Here is an 11340-nt window from a genome sequence, read left to right as displayed (position 1 = left end):
ACTAGAGTTCAGCTATCAGGAAGCCACATCCTTTGAAAAAGTAGGAGAGTACTATATCAAGAGAGAACCCTGTGGGATAAAAGAATCTGAACAGCAGCTTGGGCTCCAGATCTTCCCTCTGACGTAGACAACACAGTGAGAAGGAACCAGAAAAACAATGCTGGTAATATGACAAAACAAGGTTCTTCAACACTCTCATACAATCATACTAGCTCACCAGCAATGGATCAAAACCAGAAAGAAATCTCTGAATTTCCAGAAAAAGAATTCAGAGGGTTGATTATTGAGTTAATGAAGAAGGCATCAGAGAAAGGTGAAGTCCAGCTTACAGGAATCCAAAAAATGATGCAAGATATGAGGGGAGAAATCTTCAGTGAAATAGATAGCGTAAATAAAAAACAATCACAACTTCAGGAAATAAAGACACATTTAGAGAAATGGAAAATGTACTGGTCTTCTTCATAAAAACCTACGAAGGAAGTCCATCCAGAGGTAAAAACATGTTTAATCTGAATAGTAAAAGTGAAGTGCCATAATACTTGTATTTTATACAAGAACAATAAAAATTTTTAGATACAAGCCCTTTTAAAGTTCTATGAAAGCACAAAACTTTATTTCGAGCAATAACATGATTAAGCAAAGTTTTGTTTTGTTATTAAGGATAAAGAGGTTCCATAAATTTACCCTTACCAAAAATGACTAAGATGTGTTTTCTACTCAACGTTGTATTATATTTATCGTTTATGTTTCTCAGAACTACCTTCTCCTGACTAGGTGACAGAAAGGAAGCTCACAAAATTATTCTAGGCCTTCATTAAAAATGGATGTTTCACTAACACAGCTATTGCTGCTTTAACAACAACAAAATGATGACAGCAATTTCTCACTTACAAGTATTTGACAATTGGCGTGAGCATTAAAAAGCCTTAAAATTTATATTTGTTCTTATTGGAAAATAATGAAAAAGTTAACCTTATATCAGGCTATCTAACTGATCACATTAGATTGGATTTACGCAAACTCCCCTGTAGATTTTTGAAAACTATTTTCCCATCTCCAACTGCCCCAGTATATTGTAAAGTTTTAATTGTTTTAATATATGGAATAACTTTAATTATAATGTTAATCTATTAAATTTCTTTCAAACAATAATTTACTTCTTGGGATGGTGATGGTGATATAGGAAATCCACATATATGACAGATCATTGCCAGGGTTTTACTAGCAGGGGCTTAAAGAATTTAAAAAAAGGAAAAAATATATATATATTAATAAAGTGTTTATTCCATGTACATTTCCTACTTGCAGTCCTCATGTAAACCCTTCTAGGTTCTCAGCTTTGCCTCTTTTATTTTCTACTGGGAAACTTAAGAATTTGGAATTGAGGAAAGTCCCCATAAATCACTAAACATAGAAGTAGATTCCAAGCTATTTAGAAGCTAAATAGCCTTTCTTTTTTCCCCTCAGTAAAGTCTTCTCTATCTGAAAATTCACTTCGCATCTTAAAATTAAACATTTTTGCCTTATTGATTTTTAGATATTCATTTTCAAATAAGTTAAAGATCATTTTCCAGACACTCATATTGGGCTGTAGTTTTTCTTTTTCAGCTGGCAAACATAGTATATTGTGTTTATCCTTTTATTTCCCCACATATGTGAACTGAATATTATCCTAACTCAGACTATTGTTGGTTGAAGCACATTTATATTTGCACTGTAAAACCAAAGTTACAGCACTTAATCTAAAAGGTCAGCCCATGAAGGATTATCTAAGGCAAAGTTTAGCATATGGAAGTCAAAGATCATGCAACTTCCCTGCTGGACCCTCTGTCAAGCCATTCTTACTGTCACCATACGATTGTACACAAAAAGAAACCATTAAGAGGCTGGGGCAGAATCAGTGGAATTGCCAGCATAGGTAAGGATCTGACACTCCTGCTGTGTGTTCACAATAAACCAATTTGCCTATTCAGTTCCACAATTTAACTGTAACACTAGGTCATACTGTGCATGGAGTTTCAAGTCTCTTTGTTTTTAGCAAAATGCCTTTTCACTAAATAGCTATGCATGCTGCCTGGATATTATTCCATTTATCCTTGTGTTAGTCTCTTGAGGAAGGCAAACGACAAGGCTCGTAATTTTTACCTTATGAAAGGAAGAGGTGTCAAAGGTGAAAGGAGACCTATTATTTTATTACATGCGAAATAAAAATAGAGTTCATAAGAATATTTATATATGATAAATGCTCTTTTATTACAGTTATATTTCCAGTTGTAGGTATGTAAAGGTTAAAACTGATATGTGATTTTTAATCTTTAACACTATTTGTATGTATATGTTTTTTGTTTGTCTTCAAAAAAGTCTATATCTAGTGATACTATTGGTATAACTAACTAAACACTAATTTTATTTGTTTACGTAAAAGCTGTTAAAAATTGACTAGTGTAAAATTCTTTTTCAAAAATTTTAAGAAAAATATCTATGGAATATTTTAAATTATTTATAGAGATTGGAGTACTTAAATTCTTGTTTTGTAAATCATACATTATAAAATCTAAAACCACTGGTTTTCTGGAGCCAGCTTGTGTGAACTCTGAGAGCAGATTGTTAAATTTCAGTTTTGCAAGCTGGTTGTCAATACAGCCATTATAACATATACACATACATATGCACACTCATATGCATATATATAACATATAATCATATTAAAGATACAAGTAATAACTACTAAATCTTATTTTCTAATTATGTCATTGCATGTTGCTATTCCCTATGTTCTTGAAGATAATAATAGCTATCGTATCTGTATGTTTAAAATACTATATGACGTTCTACTATTGAGCATCTCTTCCCACCATCACTTTCAGTGAAATCACCTTGGTAGTTTGAAGTCGACCATGGTAGAAGTATTTATGCACTACAGTCAGCAAATTCTACACATCAGAACCTGATTTATACATTTTTTAATTCGTTTTCTAAATCAGGAGTCAATAAACTACCACCTGTGGGTCAACTGCCTATTTTAATAAAGTGTGATTGGAACTTTTCACACTCTAACGGCACAGTTGAATACTTGCAATAAAGACCATATGGCTGACAAGCCTAAAGTATATACCATATGGTCCTTTAAGAAGTTTGCAAAATCCTTGTCTGGGCTGAAGAAAATAGATACATGTTGGTAATGCAGCTGAAATTTAAAAGTATGTGGTGTCATTAGCCATTACTTTATGAATAACGTGAAGGAATTAGAAACTATTCTTTCATTATTTGATAATTCAGCAAAGAAATCTCTAATATCATTGATGAAAGAATGAAGTTCCAATATATGTCTTCTTTGTTTTACTTGCATCTTGCTCATGAAAGTAAACAAAAATATCCACCACATTTATGTCAGATCTACATTTATTTATCACCTACAACTAGAGTTGTTAATGGATATAAGAGTTCAGCAAAAATCAACAAAAGCATATTGTTGGAATCAATTGTCTATATGAAATTAATAATAAACAATAGTAGATATTTTAATATTTGTATAGTGTGTCACACATTTTTATATGTAAAATTTTAGTAAACATATATGTATGTGCATATATATGTAGTTCTTTTGAGAGCCATTGTTATCAATTTACCAGCACACCACTTTCTAAAGCTATGTTCCTTACTTCCCTTAAAAGTATTTCAAAGGTATCTAGCTGTATTAAATATTATACAATTGTACAATAATAGGTACTAGACGAATACGTAATGTAACGTGCAGTTTTATCATGCAGATTTTATGTTAGTTACCGAATGATTTACGAAATTGGCTACATGAGTTTATTCTCTATTTCAAATTAAAATTATTGAAATCTGGAATTAAAATATTGAAAAAATTTATGCAAAGAAAGAGCTTGATTGTTATTCTAAGAAGATATTACACCACTGCAATTTTCTAGAAAAATTGTAATACTAATTTTAACACAGCTTAATAAGTTGCTTTAGTCATGTATTGAAAGACTGCCATTTTAGTTATAATGGATATTTTTAAAAGAATTATCGAATGCCTGCTACACTTTTTATTTGATCATTAATGGGTAATATCCAACATATAAGGAGTCTGAAAGTCACTCTTTAGTGTATGGTCTTATGGATACAAATATACATACTCTATCTTTCTGTACAATCAAGAAGCAAAGATTTATTACTTTCATTTTTCACAAAATAGCAAAAATCACCTTATTAATAGACTGCCACTGTAAAGACTGAATTGCTTCCTCATCTAGTTAGGACTCCAGGTGGAGTCAATAATTTTACATTCATTGAAAGAAATGAAAAGAGACTCTATAATCTAGAGCTGTGTAATTCAGTATCTCAAAGAATTTCATATTCAGCATGAACCTACAAAGCTTACATAATGAGTATTTCATTGTTGAATGACCCCCTTGCAGTTTGATTGTGAGTATGCTATTTTATAGTGCATTTCAGAAATTAGATTTTGAAGCTTTAATGAAAGTAAATTTCAGTACCCTCAACTGTAACTACACAATGTAGCCAAACAAAAAGTTGAAAACAGTTGAAACTAAAAAGAACTTAGTCATATATTGCTTAAATAAACTAAAACTGAAACAAAACCAGGTTGTTTCAGCTAATTGGTTAAATCTATAATCTATATCTGAGTAAAGGAAACAGAATGTCATGTGTGGATACTAGGGTTAATAGAAAGATTAAAAAGTAATTTTTCTCTACAGGACAGAGGAAGCTACAGAACTGAGAGATGAGGAATTTTGTCTACAGAATGCATGCATATATTTATCTAGTTTTGACTAACAATTAAGGAAAGACTTTTCATTTAGGAGTTTATGTCAGCTCAGGGAGTCTTGGGGAGGCGAGTTATATAAAGCTATTATCAATATATATTGATATATATAGATAGATAACATATATTGATAGCATTATATATAAAAACATATACAGTTATATGTACATACACATATGTGTATATACTTGTATATATAGCATATGTATATGTATATACACATATGTGTATATATATATATGTGTATATATAACATATATATACACATGTATATATATGGTATTATCAAGCCTAAATTATGTCTTTGTCCTAAGCCTGCCATATTGAGGTTTTCTTACTTGTCGTGGTTTAGGAACAATCTCGGTCAATTTTTTCCCATTATATTTAGAGGGAACCTTAAGAATCTGATTGTAGTGCTTACTACCTGTGCAGCCATATGGGAGGTAAGTGTCACGTGAAAGGGGGACCCAGGCTAGGTCAAAAGAACAGATTATTTATCAAAGATTTCAAAGGGAGAATGTCGATGACACCTGATAAAGTTGTGAAGATAAGACAGAGTACAAAGTGATGCCAAGAAGAGATTGAACAGCAAGGTCTGTAAGTAGTAGCAACAGTAGGTTACAACAATTGGCATATATCTTGACCATAACCATCAAGATCATGCTAGAATTTGCTGTTGACTGATGCAGGCGACCATTTCAGCCCATGGAGTTATCTGGAGGAGCCATAAAAACCCTTATGCTCAGGCCACAGCCCAGAACAATTAAGTTGGACTACCTGGAGGTGGGACCCAGCCAACTGTATTTTTTTAAAGCTTCCCAGATAATTCCAAAGTTCATTAAGATTTAGAAGTCTGTCTTAAAGGAAATCAGAGTTGTTGTTTTTTTTTTTTTTCTCTCTCTCTCCTGGTTGCACATTATAGTCATCTGGGAGTGTTGATGATGTACCAATGCCTGATTGTGTCCCCAAGCTAATCTATTGAGAATCTCTGGGGATGAGCCCGTGGGATGGGAATTAGTTGAAATACAGAATTTTGTAATGTAGACAGCAAATTACCATGCCTCTATCTTTTCACTGAAGTGGTTCTGAGACAATAAGAAAATTAGCTTCACTAGATTCAGAACTACTACTTTTCTGAGAAGAAATGACGGTAATAATTTACGTCTTAAAAGCTATCAAGTTTTTCTTCACATATAAACTTTACACTTGACTTACTGTTTAAATCTGATTACTCTGTGTGTAAAAATCTATTAAACACAAATTGACATTTTATATATTGTCATTTTATATTATCATTCTAATATTTTTATACAAAAACCTTCATTTGATTAGAAATTTCTGATGCTGAAAACATACAACTTTTTTCAGTGTCACCTAGTTAAAAGAACTGAAATAGAAACTCCCTAAAACCAATTCAACCGCCAAGGTTCCATTCCTTCAGTCCCTGTTTTGTAATTATTCACTGTCACAAAAGTCAAAGCATGTGAGTAATACTGTACTTGAATACTCTGAAAGGAAATTGTTACATAAATAATTAATGCTGTGAAAGGTTAAACTTAATTTGAAATTAGGTGATTTTTCTCTTGCCAGGGTTACAGACATTGAAGGTGAATAGTTTGATAGACTTATTTACTGAGGGGAAAATGAATGCTAATGGGTAGCTTTTTGTTTTATGCAGATTCACCATTATAATTTCTCACTAATAATTAATCAGCTGTGAACAGAAAAATCGAGTGCTGTGGTTAAAATTTTTGTATTGTACATATTTATGGGATACAGAGTTATGTTTTGATACATGGATACAATGAGTAATGACCAAATCTACATAATTAGCATATCCATCACCACGAACATTTATCATTTTTGTGTGGTGAACATTTGAACCCTATCTTCTAGTTTTTTGAAAATATACAATAAATTAGACATAATCATATTTACCCCAAAATACTACAGAACACCAGAATTCATTTCTCCTATCAGTTACAATTTTACGTAAGTTAGCCAATCTCTCCTCATCCTCCCTTTCACCCTACACTTTCTAGCTTAGTATCCACAATACTACTCTCTATTTCCATGACTTATATTTTGTTTTTCTTTCTGCTTTGTTTGTTTGTTTTTGCTTCTATATATGATTGAGAACCCAGGGTATTTATCTTTCTGTGCCTGGATTATTTTATTAGGTTAGTGCAAAATTAATTGTCGTTTTTGTCATTAAAAACAAAAGCAAAACACACAATTCCTTTTGCAAAAAAACCTATTACTTAATAAAATGTCCTCCAGGCTTATTCATAGTGCCATGAATGACAGGATTTTTTTTAATGACTGAATAGTATTCTTTTGTGCATATACACTACATTTTCTGTATCCATTCATCTATTGATAGACATTTAGGTTGGTTCCACATCATATCTATTGTGAGTAATGCTTTAATAAACTGGATTGAGGGTATCTCTTTGATATAGTGATTTTCTTTCCTTTGGATAAATACAAGTATTGGGATTATGAATCTTATGATAGTTCTGTTTTTTAGTTTTTATAGAAATCTCCACATAGTTTTCTACTGTACCTGTACTAATTTACTTTCTCACCAACAGCGTAAGAGTTCGTATTTCTCCACATCCTCACCAGCAGTTTTTATTTTTATCTTTTTGATAATAGTCATTCTGAGGTGAGATAACATATCATTGCAGTTTTAATTTTCATTTTCCTGATTATTAGTGATGTGGAGTCTTTTTCATATATTTTTGGACAATTTGTATGTCTTCTTCTGAGAAATGCCTATTCAAATTATTTGCCTACTTTTAAATTGGATTATTTGTGATTTTACTGTTGAGTTGTTTGAGTTCCTTGTATATTCTGGGTATTAGTCTTTTGTTGATGAATAGTTTCTAAATATTTTTTCCTGGTTTACAGGTGGCCTCTTCACTCTCTTGTTTTCTTAGCTATGCAGAAGCTTAGCATTTTTCTATTCCAATTCCATTTGACTGTTTTTGTTGCCTGTGCTTTTGAAGTTTTAACTATAAATTCTTTGTCTCGGACGCGTGTGGTGACTCATGCCTGTAATCTCAGCACTTTGGGAGGCCAAAGCGGGTGAATCACGAGGTCAAGAGATCCAGATCATCCTGGCCAACATGGTGAAACCCCGTCCCTACTAAAAATACAAAAAATAACCTGGGGGAGATAGAGTGAGACTCCGTCTCAAAAAAAAACAAGCAAATAAACAAAAACAAAACTAAACTAAACACTTTGCCTCAATCAATATTCTGAAGTGTTTCCCCTATGTTTTCATATAATAGTGTTATAGCTTTGGGTCTTACATTTTAAGTCTTCAATACACTTTGAGTTGATGTTTGTATATGGCAATAGGGGTCCAGTTTCATTTTTCTACATATGGATATCCTGCTTCCCCAACACAATTTATTGAAGAGGGTATCCTTTCTCCAGTGTATTTTCTTGGTGTCTTTTTGTTGAAACTCAGTTGATTGTAAATATCTAAATTTATTTCTGGGTTCTCTATTGTATTTCATTGTTTTTTTAATACCAGTTTTATACAAGTGTTTCTGTTTTTAAACCAGCATCATGCTGTTTTGGTTACTATAACTTCATAGTATATTTTGAAGTCAAATGGTATAATGCCTCCAGCTTTGTGTCCTTTGCTCTGTATTCCTTTGGCAATTTTGGGAGTTTTTTGCTTCCATACAAACAAACTTTAGCATTATTATTTTCTATTTCTGTGAAAAATATCACTGGTATTTTGATAGAGATTGTATTGAATCTGTAAATTGCTTTGGGTATAGTATGGTAATTTTAACAATATTAATTTTTCTAATCCATGAGTATGAGATGTCATTCCCTTTGTTTTTATCCTTTCTAATTTCTTTCATCAGTGTTTTGTAGTTTTCCTTATAGAAGTCTTGCAACTCCTTGATTAAATTTATTCCTATTTTTTTTGTATTGTTTTATAGACATAGTAAGTGGGGTTACTTTTTTGATTTCTTTTTCAGCTAGTTCAGTATCGATGTATATATATGATAATTATTTTTATGTTGATTTGGTATCCTGCAACTTTATTGAATTAGTTTATCAGTTCTAAAAGTTTTTTTTTTGGTAGAGTCTCGAGGAATTTTTTATATATAAGATTATGTCATCAGCAAAGATGGACACTTTAGCCTCTTCTTCTCTGATTTAGATATCTTTTATTTATTTATTTTTGCCTAATTGTTCTGGCTGGGACTTCCAATACTATGTTAAATAATAGTGGTAAAAGTGTACTCCTTGTCTTGTTTTAGTTTCTAAAGAAAGGCTTTAAGGTTTTCCCCGTTCAGTATGTTGCAGGATGTGGGTTTTGGCATAAATGGCTTTTATTATGCTGAGTTATGTTTCTTTTATTTTTAATTTGTGGAGAGTTTTTATCAGGAATTGATACTTAATTTTATCAAATGCTTTTTTCATCTATTGAAATGATCACATGTTTTTTGCCTTTATTTTGTTATTGTGAAGTATCATATGTATTGATTTATGTATGTTGAAACATCCTTGCATCCCTTGGATAATTTCATTCAACGATGATGTATTATGTTTTGATATGTTGTTGGAAATGTTGTGTTAGTATGATATTGAGGAATTTTGTAACTGTGTTTATAAAGGATACTGTCTTGTAGTTTTCTTTTTGTTGTTGTGTTTTTGTCTAGTTTTGATAGGAAGATAATGCTGACCTCATAAAATGAATTATAATAGAAACAATTCCCTCCTCTTCAATTTTTTGGGATGGCTCAGAAGAATTGATATCATTCTTTTTAAAAGTTTGGTAAAATTTTTCAATATAGTCATCTAGTCCTGGGCTTTTCTTTATTGGGAGACTTTTTATTACTGATTCGATCTTGTTACTCATTGGTCTGTTCTGTTATTTTTTAAAATTAGTTTGTTTTAATCTTTATCATTTTAAAAATTTTAAACAATTTTTTAAAAATTTACTTTGTTTTATTCTTTACCTGTCTTGAATTTATCCATTTTCTGTAGGTTTTTTAATTTGTTGGTGTATAGTTGTTCATAGAAGTCTCAAATAATTCTTTGTATTTCTGAGGTATCACTTTTAATGTCTCCTTTTTTATTTTTAATTTTATTTATTTAAATCTCTCTTTTTGTCTTGGTTAGATAGCAGTTTATCAATTGTATCTTTTCAAATAAACAACTTATTGTTTCATTGACAATTGTTTCATTATTTATTTTTTGTGCTCTATTCCATTTCATTATGCTCTGGACTTTCCTTCTACTAATTTTGGGTTTGGTTTATTCTTGCTTTTGTCGTTCCTTGAGATGCATTAGTTTGGTGGTTTTCTCTGTTTCTTGATGGTAGATATTGTCCTTTCACTTACAGATGTAGGACTCTGTTAAGTATAGTTTGCAGGTCTCATTTAGGGGTAATTAATTTCTTCAGTTTTTGCTTCTTTGGGAAGGATTTTATTTCTCCTTAATTTCTGGAGAGTAGGTCTTCCTGGTATAGTATTATTGGCTAACAGGATTTTTTTCCCAGTTCTTTAATATATCATCCCATTCTCTCTTGGCTTATAAGGTTTATTCTGAGAAGTCTGATGTTAACACAATGGGGATTTCCTTTTATGTGACTTAATTCTTTTCTTTTGCTGTTTTTAGAATTTTCTCTTGTCTTCATCTTTGGTTGACTATTATATGCTTTGAATTGTATCCCTTTGGGAATCTTTGGGTTTACTAAGTGTGTAGATATCTCTATCTCTATCAAGAGTTTGGAAATTTAGGGCTATTATTAAATAATAGGTTTTCTATACCTTTTTGTATCTCTTATTTTTCTGGAACTCCCAAAATTTGAATATTTGGTTGCTTTATAGTGTGCCACATGTCACATAGGCTTTCATCATTCATTTTAGTTCTTTTCTCTTTCTTCCTTTTTTTCTAAGTTATTTCAAAAGATTTCAAGTTATGAAATCCCCTTTTTTGCTGTATCTAATTTATTGGTAAAGTTCTTGATTGCATTTTAAATATTTAATTCACTGAATTTTTCAGCTCCAGGATATATGTTTGGTTCTTTCTTGATAACATCTTCATCTTTGTTGAAGTTGTTACTGAGATCATACATTATTTTTCTGATTTTATTGGACCGTCTATGTGTCTTTTCTTGTATCTCATTGTTTTTTAGATCATTATTTTTCATTTCTTTTCAGTTATTTCATAGATTTTCTTTTCCTTAGGATCTGTACTACAGAATTATTGTGCCTTTGGAGGTAGCTTTGGAGATGTCATGCTTCCTCACTTTTTCATATTTCTCATGTCCTTGTAATAATATCTATTCATTTGGTGTAACAATTACTTCTTTTAATTTTATGGATTGACTTTCATAAGAAAATATTTTCCTGTAGATGTATCTACAGTGTTGGTTGTGTAAAGTGCTTTGGCTTTGATTCTGGGTGTGCTCAATAGGGTAGTCTCTGTGTGACTTTGTCTGCTGTAATCAATGTCAATGGTGACAGTGGGCTGGGCATGCCTGTCCTCAGGACTACAGGCAGTGCATG

Source organism: Mandrillus leucophaeus, unplaced genomic scaffold (assembly GCF_000951045.1).
Source record: "Mandrillus leucophaeus isolate KB7577 unplaced genomic scaffold, Mleu.le_1.0 Scaffold579, whole genome shotgun sequence".
NCBI lineage: Eukaryota > Metazoa > Chordata > Mammalia > Primates > Cercopithecidae > Mandrillus > Mandrillus leucophaeus.
This window is presented reverse-complemented; position numbering follows the sequence as displayed.